Here is an 18,482-nt window from a genome sequence, read left to right as displayed (position 1 = left end):
CTTTTACTTTTCAAATTTACACACGATTTTCTCTGAGTTGAATCAACTTTGACTTTTCTTTGGAGAAGGAAGGCTATAGATTGTGAAAAGAGAGAGAAGAAAGCTGAGTATATGGCAGGAATATTTCACCATTTGCTCTAATTATAAGAGAACAGAACAAGATTGCTTTATTTTGTAATTTGGGTTTGTTCTGTTTTGTATTGCAGAAGAAAAAGCATTCTTGATATTGCAGACGATGGTCACACTCCATCTTGACCTATATTTATACTACAAATAAAATAGAAATTGCTACTTTGATGTAGGTTCTATCACAGCCATCATTTATTCACATTGGAATGGATTTTTTAAAATGGCTCTCTGGTCATAATAACTTTGGTTTCAACCGTATGATTAACAAAATAACATGTTTTCCTCCATTGAGCTTGGTGTGTATTACAGGTTGCAGTGTTTAGAAAGATGACAATTACAGGAAATATATTGGGCTGTGATAACTAAAACATGCAAAATTGTAAGACAGAAAACATCTCAAGAGACCTGGCTGAAGTTTGAAAGAATTTCCTTGTTTTTGGAAGTGCAATGTCGTCATAGAGTTATGTTTGATGGTGACAATAAGAGGGCAGAGGCAGGGGAGCGTTGGAACTGATTAATTCTTTGTTAAAGAAATCTATCAATACTCCACATGTATCCTAGCACTTTAGCCCACACTGCTTCTGGGCATTGCTCAGCTAATACCTGACAGTCGTGATAGAAATGACTTATGTTGAAAATGTGCTTGGTACCAGATAGCCGCCAGGATTTTACTTAAGATGGAAGGCCAGACTCACATCATGATCTACCAGTAAAGTTGCTAGTTTTCATTCCTACCCAGATACTTTATCTCTTTGGATCACCTATTAGAAGCAATTTGGATAGGAATAGATACTACACCGCTGAATGGATAGAGGGATGGATAAATGGATATATGATAGATGGAAAAATAGACCAAAAAATGAGAAAAACAGAGAAAGGCAATAATGAGAGGAATAGGGAAAGTAAGGCATATATTTTGTTTTTCTTGAGAATGGTCATTAAAAAACAAATAGAAACCTTAGGACAATAAGGACAATCATCAGGCACATATTTATGTACTCTACAGCAGGAGAGGGAAGTTCATATTCCATACTCTAACTAGTCAAACCAAAGTCTAAAGCAATTGCTTAAGCCCAGTAATATATACAATCCCGAAAGTGACACCTGTAATAATTTTTTGTTCCAGATCTCACTTTCAAGAGAGGAAATTTCAATTCAATTATTTAACAGCAGCAGCAATTAAGCACAGGACCAATTTCCCTCATAACAAATATACCAAATTAGCACGTTAAAATCATCTGAAGATGTATCTATCTTCTGATCATACAGTTTACATTGCGCTCTGATGAAGCTGAAGCAAGAAGGTGAAACATCCCATTCTTAAAGGGATTTGGCAATTCCATTCGACCAAACATTCTTGTTTTTTTGTGGCTGTGGGATTGTTCCACTGAATAAAACAATCCATACACCTAAATGCATTGCATAATGGATCACTTTCAAGAATAACTTTCAATAGCATGACAGGTGAACAAGAATGTGTAGTGTATTAATTTTAGTTGTTTATTTTCAATGCTCCCACCTCAACCTTTAACGTGTAGCTAAAGTTTATCATTTACATTTAAACATTGTCTAAGAAAATCTCTACTTAGTATCCTTGAAAATATATATTTTAATATTTTCAAATCATCTATTTATAAATGCTAAAATTGCAGTAGCAAATCTTTTAGATTGTTCTTGTCTTTCAATAAGATCTAACATGAGCGATCTGAACTAAGGTTTCTTATCATTAGGATTCATCAGTACTTTAAATTAAAAATATACCCCTAATTCCTGGTATACTCCTAATATAGAAGGTATATGTGCACATTCTATGCTTTGTAAAATTCTAAATATGTATTAAAATGGCCACTTTCCATTCTTACCTACTTCCCTTGCTTTACTTCTGAAACGATGAGGACTTGGCCGACTTGGCCACCTGGAAGGTGATTTCCTTTGCTGGGAATAAGCAAAGCTCCGCTCTGATGATTTTTCCGACTCAACAATTGCTTTAGGTTCCAGATAATCTTTTGGTTGGTTCCAGCTTTTCCAACACACACACACACACACACACACACACACACACACACACACACACACACTGCAAGATCAGTTGTTCAAACCCACCATGGGAAAAGGATGAGACTTTTTGACTTTCTGCTTCCATAAAGGTCAGTTTCAGAAACCAAAAGAGCCCGTTCTACCCTGCCCATGAAAGAGGCCATGTTTTACAAGGCATTCATTAGATATGAGTGTAACCTCCCTACTTCAAATCTATATCCTCTGCAGATTGGCTAAAAGATGGTTTTCAGACCATAGTCATGTTACTTGCATGGATATCCATGACACAGGATCGCAAGCTTCTAAATTGGGGCATGGAACACACTTGCCTAATGTCAAAATGTGACTGATAGAGCCATAGTGGGCTATGCGTGGGGCTGCTAAATATCAAGATCAATAGGTTGATACCACCAGGCAGTCTGTGGAGGAATGATGAGGGGTTTTGCTCCTGGAAGGATTTACAGAATCAAACACCCACAAAGACAGTTCTACTCTGTTCTATAGGGTTGATATGAGCCAGAATCAATGTGATGACGGTGATTTGAGTTTTGAGTTTTAATTAAGGCAACCAACTCTGGTGTGTGGCTTACATTAGGTTTCCTTTCCTTGCAGGCTAGTAGTGAAAATACAGCCTTTTCCTTGCACAGTCTCGTGAAACCCAATAACTCTCACAGTTTTGCCCTTATGCCTTCAGTTCCTGTTCATCTTAAAAATGAGAAATAAACATTTGATGAAGCTTAGTTTTATACCCCATGGTTTTCAAATGATTACCTTTAAAATGTCATAAACATTTTTCCTAAAATGATTAATCAATTCTTTCTTTAAATTAAGTAACTGGTTCTGTCCAAAAAAAGAATTTGAGCAACCGGGTGCTAGGCCACCGTATCTAGCACTCAAGGAACCGGCAGACATGGTGTCAGCTTGCTGTTCACAAGGTCAGGACTGACTAGGCAGTCCTTGCTATATGACACAACTGGAAGATCAAGACATGCCACGTCCCAGTGAGCTTTGTTCCATGTTTTTAAGCACAAGTGGGCCAAATTGTCCAGTTATCCATTGTGTCTGATTGATGAATGGTGCATTCTGTGTGCTTGAAACATCATGAATACATCACCTCCATTCTTACTGCTCCCTCAAGAAACTTTATTCACCCCAGGTTGTCTTATTTGGTGCCTCATAAATCCACTACAAAAATAACCATTTCCAAAACTCGGAATAATGTTCTTAAAAGGTGGTTTTTCTTCATGTTTACTTGATTGCCTAGAAAAAAAAATCTATATTCCCTGAAATAATGATTTTCTGTCCAAATGTTAAAAATATAAATAACCTGAAATTGATTTCACATTCTAACCAGCGAGGGGCAAGATTGCCTGTGTTTCTGAGGTCAGAAATCCCCTTGTACCGTGCAGTGGAGGTTTCCTGGGAGCTACGGTGCTGGGACAGCGGTCCAACCCGGCACTGTCTCTTTCCCTTGTCCCTATGGATAAGCCCCTCTTTCAGTTTCATGTGTCAGCACAAGCTTGTTTACCCGGCTTCCTGTTATTAATTACGGGAAACGGTTTTCTACAAATATACAGGAGACTCTTTCAACTTTTGTCTAGACACTTCAAGGCAAAATACGGATGAGCCTTTAATGTTTGTACAAAGACGGAAACTGAGTTAAAATACATTGTTGACTCACAAAGCTTAAAACATTTTATCTCTCACAGAAAAAAAAAGAAGAAAGGAAAACACACCATATTTCTATTATTAGACACTGAGATAACAGATGTGGATGGTTTTTTCATCTGTCACAAGGATTAATGAACAGATCACAATATGTATTGTGAACTCTGAGAGGCCACAAAAATAAGTTAGAGAGGTCAACTCAGTAGAGTCCGGTGTCGATAGACAGCACAATGTACCCAAAAGCAAGGGGACAAAGCCACCCCCGCGGTTCTCGGAGTCGGGAGGAGTAGCTCATACAGGTGTGTTGATCTGCCTGCCTCGCTCCCTTCCCTCTCTTTGGAATGGGGACAAATCCACCTGCATGCTGTATAGTCATAAAGGACCCCAATATCTAGACGTTTTAGAAGAAAAGTGAGGTCTCTATGAAGGGGTTCCGAGATTTAACAATGCCGATGTCTAATTGGGCCATTGATCTAGTCAGCAGGAAATGAAGGCAACAAGAACCAGGAGCCACGGGTGAACAATTAAGAGTTTCGTGAGCCAATGTCAAGCTAAGCGCAATGAAATCAGTAACAAGATATGGACAGGGTCTTCCTAAGCCGAGACCTGAAAATGTTAGCACATGCAATGATATGCATTTTCTACTTCCAAAAAAAAATCTGTTCATTAAAGCAGAATAAAAGTTTGTCACTCTCCACGCTCTCTCCGTGGCCATTAGCATGGGACTGTTATTCGGGCTTTGGGCTCTCATCAGTTACAAAACCCCTCCCTTCACCTCCTCAACCCCTTTCTCAGACCTGGTAATACTGCTGAGGGGCAAGACATTACAGATGCAGGAGAAGCTGACAGATGACTGCCAGGCCCCTCCCCCAATGCCTCCACAGTCAAAGCTCCTGCCAGAACATGCCAGGGAGCCGGGCGCCCAGAAACAAAGACACAAAGATTCCATTTTCTCTGTGAAAATAGATTTCATGTGGAAAACACTAGTGAGAAAAATGGAAAGCTGACACATATGTGCATTTTCAGAGAGGCAGGGCTGAATACTGCCAGGAGATGGAATTGCATTTGATTACCTCAAAAGCCTAACAAATGTTGATTAACCTAAAACTCTTTTCAGTCTCTAAAAAGACATTCAGTAGCAAGGTATTTTGGGTTTTCTCAGACTGAAGCACGTGGTGCAGCAGGAAAAAGTACCCCGAGCTCAAGCAGAGTCTCTTGATTACATACTACTGTTGCAGGGAGAATTGGCATTGGCTTAAACCATGGGGCCTACAAAATAAGGTGGTGTGTGTGTGTGTGTGTGTGTGTATGTGTGTGTGTGTGTGTGTGTGTTTAAAAAAAAAACCCTACTGAATCAAAGGGTTCAGAAAGATTATATTAAATCCTTATGAGTCTGCTTCCTATAAAAAGAATCTCCTCCCAGCTACCCCAGGGTATCATTACTGGAGAGGCAGCGACCAGTTCATTAGAGATTCAAACCTTGGCATCAGAACCTTGCCAAGCCTGCAAGTTTCAGCTTGTGAGCCCAGGGCCTTTGGCTTCCCTGGGTGCGTCCACTGGCAAAAAACAGTAAGGGTGTCTGCTTGGCCTCCCCCCCACGCCAGGCTGTCTGTAGGTGCAGACACATCAACAGCAAGACAAAGAAAAGTCAGCCGACGTGCTGTTCTTCGCATCTGACTTGGAGCCTGCCAGGGTAACTTCCAGAGCAGAAAAGAGAGAGACACGAAGACAGAAGAGTGAAATCAACCGAGGTCAGGGATGTGAATCATAGTCCGTCTTCCATTGAGGCATTAGAGAAATGGAGAAGAGACAGATGGGGAAATGGAGGCGAGAGAAAGTTACAAGTTTTAATTTTGAATAATACCTTTTTGGAAGAGGAGAACTCCTTCCTGCTACCCCCTTTGATGATGTTTAACTTGGCATTGTGTCTGTGCTTGCTCAATTTTGAATTCCATAGCATGAAAATTCAATCGCCTGTGAAAAGTGGCAGCGGAAGCCATCTTTAAACCAGAGGATTCTGTAAGAAGTTTTCAACTGGCTTTTTGATGGGGCTTTGTGTCACTCAAATGCCCTTTGATGGTAACTTGAAAATTTAGTAGCGATTTCTTTTGCAACCTGAGCCTCGTTACCTCACCAAACCCATTGAACCTCCTCTGTACTTGATAGAGCTGCTCAACCCTTGCGGAAAACTTAGAATGAACAATCTATTTTAGAAAGTGTTGGCTCATTAACAGGTTAAATATATACTTAATAGTAACTTTCAGGGCTAGTAGACCAGGAAATTACACTGGAGATAGTTTAATGGAGGGGAAAAAAAAGTTTTGGTGCACACACACACACACACACACACACAGAGCCCTGTAGAGCTCAACAGAGGACATATTTGGTCCTCTTCCCCTCTTCTGAGCTGCCACCATTCTGCTGTGTCTTTAGTCAATTGGAGCTTCATCTAGAGACAAGGGATGAATAATGAACTCCATAATCTAATAAGAGATAACTGAGAAGAACATCAGAATATAAGGAAAACTCCACGGCCATTACAACATTTTATGTAAATCCTTATTTCCACAACAATATTAACATCAGGATGCGTTCCAGCCATCCTTCCAAATCAAATCAGAACACTCTACAGCATTTGAAACAGGGAATTTATAACATTAATTAGTTAGACGGATATTTAATTTGAAGCATTAGGAACACTCAGTCTAAGTGCTGGAAGCAGTCACCGAGATTTAATGCTATTGAAAGAAAGCATGGCGGAGCCCAAGGGTGGACGTTTTCTGAACACAACTCATTGTGGGGATTCATCCACTCTGTCACCCTGGCCAGTCTTTGAGCCCCAGCGTCCACCTTTACAGCACGAGGAGCTGTCCATGAAAATAGACTCTTTGGGGGATTCGTTATCAAAGGCAGCATGGCCTCCATAAGGAGAATCTGTGGAGGAAATATTTTTGTTTAATTTTTTAACTTTTGTCGTGTATTATGAAGAGCAGGCCAATTCCCCTAATGAGGATAAGAGGACACTGGAGAATTCCGTCAAACAAATCAAGGGACAGCTATGAAGTGGATTGTTGCAATTTTTCACTTTTTAGAATGTCTCAACATTCTACAACATTGAATCAATATTCTGTGATTTTTAATTTTCTAAAAGCATATCTGACATATATAAATAGTACTCTCCTTCTCTGGTTAGCCACTGCTCTGTGTGTGTGTGTGTGTGTGTGTGTGTGTGGCAGCCAGTGAGTCAAGGTGAACCAGACAACAGCAAAATGACAGGAAACCTGAGCAGCATTGCTCACATGACCAAGGCAACTCTTCCTGGAAAGAACAGAGAACAGCAATGGAAGATGCATGAAGCTGCTCAACATACTTCCCTGTGCTTTCAGCCAGTGGCGAGCCCATACCTCTGGCGCAGTGCGTTGTACTCCGTGCTGGCATTTCAAAGCCATCGGCTTGCTGTCCCTGTGAAGAGGTGTCCTCTCCCACAGCAGACCCACCAGGCCACTGTGATTCCCAGTTGACTGCGTGGCAGTGGGCTTTTGTTTTGCTGCACGCTCTCCCCGGGCCTCAACCCAGGTGGCAATAAGCATACAAGAAAGCACAAGAAAGAAAATATATGTCTATAGGAGTGATACTAGAGAAAATATTGAGACTCTTTTACAGGGAAAGCAATAAAACTATATTGTTGAAAGGGATATATTATCACTAATTTAAGAACAACAAACCTTCACAAACTGTTATAACTCTGTCTCTTACAATATTTGGATTTCCCCTTTTTGTTTGTTAGAAAATGTCAGCATCCGGTAAATCGGTATTTATGGCAAAAGGTATGTTTGCGTGTCTTCCCTCACCTTAATTGAAGGGGTGAAATTACATTATTTAACTCCACTGAATATTTTTCATAATTGAGAATGCAACCAGAAAAATCACTTAAGGAGGCAGCGCTAGTAGAACTTACAGCCTGCCTCCCACTTTGCAGAAGACTCCGATGGCAGAGGAAGCCAGGATGCAGTTGAAGGCTCCTCCCTGGATTAGACGGAATCCCTCCGACTGTAGTCCAGCGATGTGCACAGCCTTGCTAGCAGACAGAGGCCATTGGAAAATGGATGATGGGAAATTTGTTTATGTGTAAATGTAGCACCTTATCAGTTGCTCTTCCTTTTGACTCGTGGTAAATGTTTTCCAGGCTTTGATGTTTTCTTCTTGCTTTTTAATTGAGGTTTTACTCCATTTCATCTTGTCGTTATTATTCATTTGCTTGTTTGTTGTCCTTGTTGTCTGTGTTTTACTGAATAGGAAATCCAAAATAGATAAGTCTATAAAAACAGTAGCTGGATTAATAATTTCTTAGGGACATGGCAGAAAACACTGGGGGAAATGGGAAGCTAATTACAACGAATATAAGAAAAAAAGGTTGTAAAATTGATTGCGGTGATAATTGTACAAACCTTCTTAATATTATTGCATTATTATCTTGTATGATATGTGAATTGTATGCCAATAAAACCAATAAAAAGAAAAATTATATAAAGAAAGCAACACCATATATTCAATATAAAATTAATCTGTCCAAAGGAATTTCAGTGATAGAATGAAAGCATATGTTTAACATGTTTGGGAAGAAAATAAAGATTTCATAATAATTATAACAATGTTATTTACTACTTTAAAACATTTTTATACTTTGGAAAGAATCCAAAAGGGGGAAATCTTAATAAATTAGTTAGCCTAGTAGAGCGAGCCAAAACTAGTTAGTCTATTTTTGTCTGAAAGGTCTTTGGCTGATATTTGACTCGGCTTATTTTAAGGAAAAAGAAATATAAATTTTTTGGGGGGGGTCCAAACCAGTGGTCCTAGGGACGGGGACATTTAGGGTATAAAATGCTGGCAGGTCCTCATTGGGAATAAAATTAACTTTTAGGCGATTTGCTTAACGGGCTGAATTTCACCAAAAAAATTTCTTTTTTATTGTTGTTTCACTCAGGGATCTTGGCAAAATAGCCACTAAATCAATGAAGGACACTGAAGGCAGTTTGAGCTAGAGCTTGGATGACAGTCCCGCCGAGGCTGAAGAAGCACGCGTCAGGTCTCCGAAGACACAGAGAGCTGGGCTAGTCAGAGATGGAATGAGGACATGATTAAGGTATGCCATTTCCCCCCCTGGTCTCGTCTCGTCTCGTCTCTTCTCTTTTCTTCTTCTTCTTCTTCTTCTTCTTCTTCTTCTTCTTCTTCTTCTTCTTCTTCTTCTTCTTCTTCTTCTTCTTCTTCTTCTTCTTCTTCTTCTTCTCTCTCTCTCTCTCTCTCTCTCTCTCTCTCTCTCTCTCTCTCTCTCTCTCTCTCTCTCTCTCTCTCTCTCTCCCTTTGCTTCCTCTCGTTAACAGATGTTTTCAAAATTGATGTTGTTTTCTGTCCTTTCATCAAATATACACCACATTACTTGGGCGACCCAGCAGACAGGGCACCTAAATACACATTAGAGGAGACTGACATCCCTGAGACTCTGACTGTCTCATCAGGGTCAGTTATAATAAGCATCTTGGTGCCCCTGACTGCAATGCTGTATTCAAATAATAGCTTTCATCTTCACTCGTTTTAAATATAAAAGTAAACCCTGAAGCGCTTTGAAGAACCTAACCAAACAACACACATATGAAAATAGATCAATAAGGCTTTGAAAAACATCCTTATGCAAAATCGGCAAAGTACCCCCGAATTTTTTCATGGATGATTTCCAGGTAAATGATGACTCTTGATAAGGCACATGACAATCTCAATTATGAGCACCATCATTCTGTGAGCCAGGTGCCATTTTATGTTCCCAGCAGGACTTTTCTTCTTCCCATCAGTAGTTTCCAAAGCTGTTCATTAAGTGTAACACATATTTAGTGCTGCACACATTTAACACAAACAAACACCTAAAAAAATCAAAACAAAAACAACCTTGTCAAGTGGTCAGACAGACTGGAACTAGAGGATTATAGGTAAGAGGAATGCAATGACAGGTTCAAAGCTATAATCTCTCTCTGTGGTGGAAACAGAACCGGCGGGCGGTTGGCGTCTGGACTCGAGCAATTTAAAAACGTGGCTAGTGGAGAGCAAAGGCTAGAAGGGAAGATGTCAGAGGTCCCAGCAAAGCAGACCTGGATTTGAGGATCTTGTTCATGGCAGTTGATTACTTGCTGGGTGTCTGCTCCTGATCCCTTCCCATCTCCCACTGCCCCTGTACTTTTCACTCTCCATTCCATCTCATTCCTGTCATTGCCATCTCCAACAAATATGTCCTTCTTTCCAGTTCTGTAATGTTTCATTTTCTCTGAAAGACAATCTTGATAGAGGAAAACTCATGTATGAACATGCTGTGACTATAAATTTCAGGGGGACAAATCCCTCCTGCTGAGTGTTTTAAAACACCATATGTGCACATATGGGTGTCAGGCAACCCACATGAGTAGCTAAATAAATTTGAATAATGAATGATAGTAGTAATAAGATCACCAGTAAAATGACAAGAAATGCAGGCATTTGTCCAGTGGACCCAGTTTATCCAACAGTCCCTGTGCTCTGGGGAGTTTGGGTTCCCAATATGATTTTTATCCTTATAGTTTTCCTGGACTCAACAGAACCATATAGCTGAAGGGAAACATGGAAACTGCACAGCATAAATCTCACCTTCTGATGAGGAAAAAATGAAGGCCAGAAAAATACTGCATGCTGACTCATTCGGCATAGTACAGTGTTGCACATTTGTAGACAAAGAAAATGATTTCTTATAAAGTGGTTAGAAATGTTTGAGTAAAGATATAATCATCAAAAATATATGTACAATAAAATGAAAAATCTAACATTGCCGTGGAGTCGGTAACCAGTGGAAAGGTCTGAGGGGCTGGCCCCAATTCAACTACTATGTGGACACCTGCCCCTCCCCCATAATAATTTATTTCTAAGATCGACATTGATTCTGCAACTCTGGGAGAGGAACGTATCTGATCTGAGAACACGGGAGTAGATGAAGGCCTTGAGGACAATGATAATGATTAGAGAATCCAGCCCACAGAGGGGACTGGCCCCGGCCCCACTATAAGTCCCTCACTGACCCATAGCCCTACAGGGGACAACACCAGAGACACAGTGTGGGAATTGCGCCCAATCTGATCCCACCACACCAAGCAAAACACTAAGGGGGTGCAACAGAACAGCAAGGGAATGGAGCGGTGAGGTGCCCAGGGAATGCCAAAGGTGGACTTTGGGGTCCAGGGCTTGGTGCCCCAACAGAGTGGACTGGAAAACACTCATAAAAGCCAGCAAACAGTCCTTGAACTAACTACAAGCTTTTCTTTCTTCTTGTGTTTTGCTTTGTTTTGTTTTCGTCATTGGTTTGTTGTTGTTGTTGATTTGTTGTGTATTGTTGCTCGGGTTTTGCTCTGTCTTGTTTTTGCACATGTTATTATCTCTGCAGGCCTGTCTAAATAAGATAGGCTGGATGAACAATCTGGAGGAGAAAACAACGGGACCAAAAGTTCGGGGGGACATGGGAGAGGGTGAGGGGTGGGGGAAAGGTAGTGGTGTTAACAAACCCAGGGTCAAGGGAACAAGTGATCCAAATTGGTGGTGAGGCGGGTGTAGGAGGCCTGGTAAGGCGTGATCAAGGGTAATGTAACCAATAGGAATAACTGAAACCCAAATGAACACTGAACATGATAGTGGGACAAGAGGAAATTTAAAAGAAATAGAGGAAAGAGCTAGGAGGCAAAGGACATTTATAGAGGTCTAAATAAAAGCATTGTGCATATGTAAATATATGAGGATGGGGAAATAAATCTATGTTTAGTATCAAGGTAGCAGGACATTGGACCTCCACTCAAGTACTCCCTCAGTGCAAGAATACTCTCTTCTATTAAATTGGCATTCTATGATGCTCTCCTTCCCGACACAATTACTGAAGACAAAGTAGGAGAATAAGCAAATGTGGTGAAGAAAGCTGATGGTGCCTGGCTATCAAAGATATAGTTTCTGGGGTCTTAAAGGCTCAAAGGTAAACGAGCGGTGGTCTAGCTCAGAAGCAGCAAAGCCCAGATAGAAGAAGCACATGTGCCTGTGCGATCACAGGTGCCAAAGGGATCAGGTATCAGGCATCATCAGAACAAAAATATCACATCATTGTGAAGGGGGGGGGAGGAGTGGAGACCCAAACCCCATTTGTAGGCCACTAGACATTCCCTTACAGAAGGGTCTCAGGGCTCCGACGAGCCAGTAAGGGTGAGATGTAGCAACCGTCAAACATACAACTTTCCTCTAGTTCCTAAATGCTTCCTCCCTGCACCTCACTATCATGATCGCAATTCTACCTTGCAAATCTGGCTAGACCAGAGGATGTACACTGGTACAGATAGGAATTGGAAACACAGGGGATCCAGGACAGATGATCCCTTCAGGACCAGTGCTGAGAGTGGTGATACCAGGAGGGTAGAGGGAGGGTGGGGTGGAAAGGGGGAACAGATTACAAGGATCTACATATAATCTCCTCCCTGGGTGAAAGGAGACATCGGATGGTGAAAGATATGACAAAATAATAATTTATAAATTATGAAGGGTTCATGAGGGACGGGGGAGGGGGGAGGGAGGGGACAAAATGAGGAGCTGATGCCAGGGGCTTCATCATTTTGAGAATGATGAGGGCAATGAATGCACAAATGTGCTTTACACAATTGATGTATGTGTGGATTGTGATAAGAGCTGTATGAGCCCCTAATAAAACAATAAAAAATGAAAAATCTAATTCAATGTAGGTCAGAATGTTCTTTGAAACTGCTTGGAAATAGTATTCACACAGCAAAACATATCTGAAAAATATACTAGTAACATGTTAAGAGCTAATATATCTTATGATGTATGTGTATGTGGGAAGTAAGCTAACAAATTCTGTATACAAATGAATGTTATATTTATATACAAATACAGTCCACATTTGACTTTTTAATAATTTATTATTTATTGCTACTGTTATATGGTTTCAAACAAGGCCAAAAATCCCATAGGATAGGGTGAACTAGTTCATAAAATTCATGGGAAATTCAGAATTTTTTTCCATTGCTACAATTGTATTGATAAAATAGTTGGGGAAAAACCTTCTTTATTCTTATTCATGAATTTCCCAATAAAAATTGGCAGAGGTGGGGCTAGGGAAGAAATCTATTGTAGTTGCAGAGAGACTTTATTATTAGTTATCATAGATATTATTCTATGAAAGTATTCATAAAAACTTTTTATGAGGACACAATCTAAAAATCAAGATATTATAAATACTAATAAATGTTTATGAAAACAAGTTTTAAAATTTTAATCATACCCATACCCTAGATTTTCTAGTAATATCAACCAAATATAAAGATACACATTCACTCAAGTTAATATTTGAAATACTGCATGGAAACTTACAATGTCATCTACTGGAAATTATTTTTTTTTCAAATTAAGCAAGTAGAAAGTTTTAGCTCCAAAAAGTTTCACCACTACCTTAAATTTAACATTGCAAGTCTCTGACATATTTAGGAACTTAAAATTTGGTAACTTTCTCTTTCTAAGCATATTTTAAAGAAAATAATTTATTAAATCATATCATTACAACTTAGAAGAAACATTTATAAATAGTAATACCTACATGGTCTTAGCCTTCGCTACCACATCAAATGCTATGTGCTACCTTTTAGGCAATGAGTTTTATTCCAAAGTGTTGAGGGAATTAGATTTTAAAAATAAATAACAATTTTGTGGAATCACATATCTGATTTTTTTTATTTGTGTGTTAAGAGCTTGAAATTCAGTTAAGATATCATTAATAACTGCATCATCTCACAATTTAAATAATAGTATCATGATGATGGGGCACTATACTGCAATGAATGTAACTTTGGCGAACAACGAACAAATATTGGGACACAATGAAAATCACCAGGATTTCATTTTTAACCTAGTGCTCTTGTGAACTAGTTTGTAGCAATCAGGTTTGATATTTGCTGCGTGATGCCGCTTGGAGATGCTCATGGCTACTGTCAGTTTGCTAGTGTGTGGGATGTGTATGCTTAGTGACGAGCTCTGTGATCATGTATTGCAGAGGGAATTTGGCTTCATGTCAGACTCTCTCTTCCAAAATCTGGGACGGATCACCCAGCTGAGTGTCACCTGCCTACATTCTGTTGAGAAGGCTGAGGGGAATCAATGAAAAATATCCTCAGATGGTGCGAAATACATGTTTCTGATATATTTGCTATTTGAAAATTCTCCCCACTCTACTGTTTATATTTCCAGATAAATGATACACGAAGGCCACTTTTGTTCCTTGTTAACATTTTAACTCTGTGCAATGAATGTAATTTTGAGTAGCACCGTTCACCCAAAAGAGCTAGCTAGAAACATCTTTTGGGTAATCAAGAAAAGAAGTCAGGCCGCACAGGAGAGAAAACATTTTGAGAGTTACCGTGGCTCTGTTGAAAGGTCTATATTGATCTTCACTTTCTTGAGGACCTGGGCTGTGCTATGGTATCTCGCCAACTGGGTTTCAATCAGAACGCAAAGTTCCGAGATGAGATGCAAGTCAGAGCCTGCGAACCACAGCAGCTCACAGACAGTGAGTGTAGCCACCCCTGGTTTTCACTAGATGCAGGCCTGTTTCCAGAACACACAGCACCTTGTTTTTGGTTTTGAAAAAAGAAGTTAAAAAACAAAGCTGAACATTCACTTGAGGCAATGTGCCTCAAGGTTGAAAATGCCAAGGTAAGACTGTTAGCTCTTGCAAAGGGAGTGAGTCAGTGATGGCCTGTGACAGTCAGCCATCATTGGTGCACTGAGAAGGAAGGCTCTCCTGGGACTTCTAGAGGGCTGGGATGGAAGGGGGACTTTGGAGTTTAAGAAAAGGGAATTGAGTTTGCATTCTAGGGTGATACGGTAGGAAATTAGGGTGATTAACTTATACTGAACAGATTGTGACCCCCACTTCCCCACCGCCCCGGCAGTGGTACGATTGGTCTTTTGCATCAGATAACTCCTGGTTTTAGGATATCTAGCGGTGTCCTTGGCCTCATCCCTTCTGTATTCTGTTGTGACCATCAAAAATGTTGAGAGACACTGCTAATGTCCCTTCGAAGGCAGAATAGCCCCTGGAACAGAATCACAGCTTTAGACGTTTGGCGTTTCTTTGGTGGTGGCATAGTGATTACAAGTTGGGCTATCAAGTATAAGGTCAGTAGTTCTAAACCGCCAGCTAGTCCAGAGGACAAAGATCAACTTTCTATTACTATAGTTAAAATCTCAGAAACCCACAGGGGCAAGTCTACCCTGTCCGATAGACTTGTGAGTCAGAATCTACGTGATGGTAGTGAGGTTGTGTGTGTGTGTGTGTGTGTGTGTGTGTGCGTGCATGGTTGTTTGTTTTATTAGGTGATATGAAAGCATGGGATTTTAAACATAACAGTATCGTTACTTCTACTTTTCAGACTTAAGATATGAAAACTTGCTTTGGATTCACGAAAGGTAACTTAATAGTTGTCTTTTATAGACTCAGAATTACCCACTCAGTATGGATTTGGGCTCAGTTCTTGTCAATTATTAGTTAGCATCTCCTTGACGATATCACGAAGGGCCTATGTTGTTGTGAGGTGGCAAAGAGTGGGTCTGCCTCACAGTGACCCTATGTCTGACAGAGCGAGACACTGCCCCTCCCATGGCTGATACGTTAGAGCTCGTTGTTCCAGTCATTGGCCAATCCACAGTCCTACACGACCAAGATTTAGACATAAAGCTTCGGAGAGTTTGTAGCTAAACTTGTAGAAATTAAATTTTAAGAGATATGCCGGAAGACTTCTGTTTTCTGTATGACAATTTAGCTTAAAGGGGGTTAATTGTATGTGCATCATTTTTATTTTCTAAGTGACAGCAATGTTTTCCCCTGGTAGTAAATAATGACTACTTTTCAATTAAGGGAAAATGTGGGGATGAGGATTTCTCTGAGTGCATCTGAGAAGTAAGTAAAGTAAGTTCTGTGGAAAATATGTTGAAATTAAAAAGCTATTATTTCCTTTATTGCTATACTGTGACGATTTCTTGCATGTTTCTGAAACTGAGGACACGCTGGATTTGCAGATCGTTTCCAGGTCCAACTTTCTCTAGTTTTACCTGTCTCAGAAATACTTCGAGGACTTGTTAAAAATACATATTACTGCACTTATGCCCAGGGTTTCTGCTTGGGTTAGGCCTCAAATGTCCAACTCCAGCATTCTCTCAGGGTTGCCTGAGGCTGTGGGCCGAGGGACCTGTAGAATGCTGCTACCCTAGAGACATGTTGAACCTCAGGTGTGGCTTCTAGCCTGACTATAACTTTCTCTTTGTTGGAAACAGCCAAGCTTATGTGCATCAGTAAATAAAGGGATTGTATCAGCTTGGGTATGCTCATTTGTAATAGACCCAGTCAACTTTGTCGCTGGTAAGAGTGCCGATTAAAGTGATTGCCCTTAATGAACTATCCCTCCTCCCATTAAAAGACCAAAAACCTTAAGACAATACCACCAACAACAAAAACTCTGATAAACGACTCCCCCGAAGGAAGGGGTTACAGGTTAGCTAAAGACCTGTTATCAATGCCCTGCAGACAGCAGAAGATTCCTTTTCTTAGCTTAGAAAACACTAGTGATCATGTATGTCTTCATGATTTCATTAATCATCTGTTTGCCACCAATAATTTTTATTATCTCCTTTCATATTGCCCACCAATATATTTTAGAAGCATTGCCTTTATAAGGAAACCGCATATCACCACTAATTTGAATTTTTGATACGTTTATTTAACATTTTAAAACCTTGCTAAGATCTTGTTAAATATAAGGCATAATTATAATTAAACTGCAAGCATCACAGATACATTATTCAAGATTCAGAAGAAGATTTTCAATGGTAACTAGGGCTAGCCCCTGTGACCACGTAGGCTTTCCAATGCACAACTTCAGGCGGCACCTTAACACAGGTGATGATATAAACGGAGCTCCCTGGTATAAGGCAATGACTTGACCCTTGGTCAGCAAGGCTGGTTTAACAAGACTGAAATGAAATTCTACAGAATTGAGGGAGACATGGCTTAAGAATTGCACACGTGATTCATGGCTATTAGTTAACTCTTTACTAACTCAATGTGAGTCAGCAGTAATAACCATTTCCCACAAAACTTTGCAGCTGTCTACAAAAACTATGAAAAACCAAGTGTTTGACTTTGAGAACGTCTCCAGTATAAGGAATAAAGTCTCTGCTCTCCGTGGCTGTTAGAATAAAGCCGGAATCGGTCATTTCTAACCATCACAATATCTTCAGCCCTCTCCGGGAGGCAGGGAAAGAAGAGCTTCCTTAGAAAATCAAACTATTATTAGGTTGAGTGTTTATCAGCTAATCTCAATAGTTTGTTAACAAATATACACTGATTTTTGACCATGGACTATGACAATGTAATGCATAGAAGCATGGCCCCTGGATTTTAGCTTCTGAATAAGAGCTATTCTTAATAACTTGTAGTTTTTAAACTAGTAGCTAAAGCCTGACTTCAACAGAGCTTCTGACTAATACAGCTGTGTCCAAGCATATTTTATTTTCTCTTAACACAATAGGCAAACCACAGTTCTAGGATGCCTACAGCCAAACCCTCTTTGTTTCTTGGTTTTATCCAGGTTTTGTTGATAATTCCTACTTAACTTTCAGATGCCTTATTAATCGAACAATACATCTTTGAGAGTGCTTATTCTTTCTTATATTTTAGTTAAGCTCACCTGTCCTTTTCCATGGGAGCAAACGTGCCAGGCTCCAAGCTTAAGCACGGAAACCTCTAGTTCATACTGTGCAGTAATGCCTTTCCCAGGGTTCCCAATGGGGTGGGGAATCTGCGATAACAAAATGGTATCTTTTCCTTCCTGCAATTATCTCACTATCCATACAGTCTCGACATCTGGAAACCCGCTGCTCCTTCAGCAGCTGTCGTCCTGTCCTGCAGCAGGAAGTGAAGCACACTTTTCCAAAGAGCCCACATTGTTTTTGATATTTTCTGGCAGCTCTCAAAGCTTGGATATTAGTGATCAAGCTATTTGATACCAACCATACTTTTGTGCCATACACAAATAAGTAACTAGTCACAGTCGGGACCACTTAAAGGACTTGGGGGTTGCCTTTCTCTTGATATCATCTAGTTAAATGCACATTATTGTCACATGGAAACTTTAATCATTGTAAACACAGGGTACTTTAATATAAAATGAAGCTTCATATTCACAGGAGTTTCCATGTTTTGCTTGAGGATCCCCCTGCTATAATAATTTTCTTCAAGGGATCAGCAAGGAAGAAGACTCACCCCCAAATATGTTGCTTCTTCAAATTGTTAGAAGAGATTAGGTCAATTTAAGTTAGGTATGAAGTATTGGGACAATCGTTGAATTCTATATTTTTTAACCACATACTGCTAAAGCTAATGGAGATTTTAGAGAAGTCATTAATTTGTTCAACATCAAGACACCTCCCACCCACAGAAGCACATATCAAGCTCTGGGAAAACCCAATAGTATTTTGGTTTCACTAAATATTGGAAACTATCCTACAAGTGTTATTCAGCTTAGAGGCCCTCG

The 18,482-nt window shown here is 40.0% G+C and overlaps 1 long non-coding RNA gene across 1 annotated transcript in view; it reads left to right on the top strand.

Moving 5' to 3' along the window:
- Positions 1–18,482, top strand: part of LOC142437301 (uncharacterized) — a 62,467-nt gene that overhangs the window by 27,819 nt on the left and 16,166 nt on the right. Inside the window, exon 2 of the long non-coding RNA XR_012782192.1 lies at positions 8,819–8,977. This is a non-coding gene — a long non-coding RNA (uncharacterized LOC142437301). The remainder of the gene's footprint in view (positions 1–8,818; positions 8,978–18,482) is intronic.

The sequence above is a fragment of the Tenrec ecaudatus genome, chromosome 1 (assembly GCF_050624435.1).
Source record: "Tenrec ecaudatus isolate mTenEca1 chromosome 1, mTenEca1.hap1, whole genome shotgun sequence".
NCBI classification, from domain to species: Eukaryota; Metazoa; Chordata; class Mammalia; order Afrosoricida; family Tenrecidae; genus Tenrec; species Tenrec ecaudatus.
This window is presented reverse-complemented; position numbering and strand designations above follow the sequence as displayed.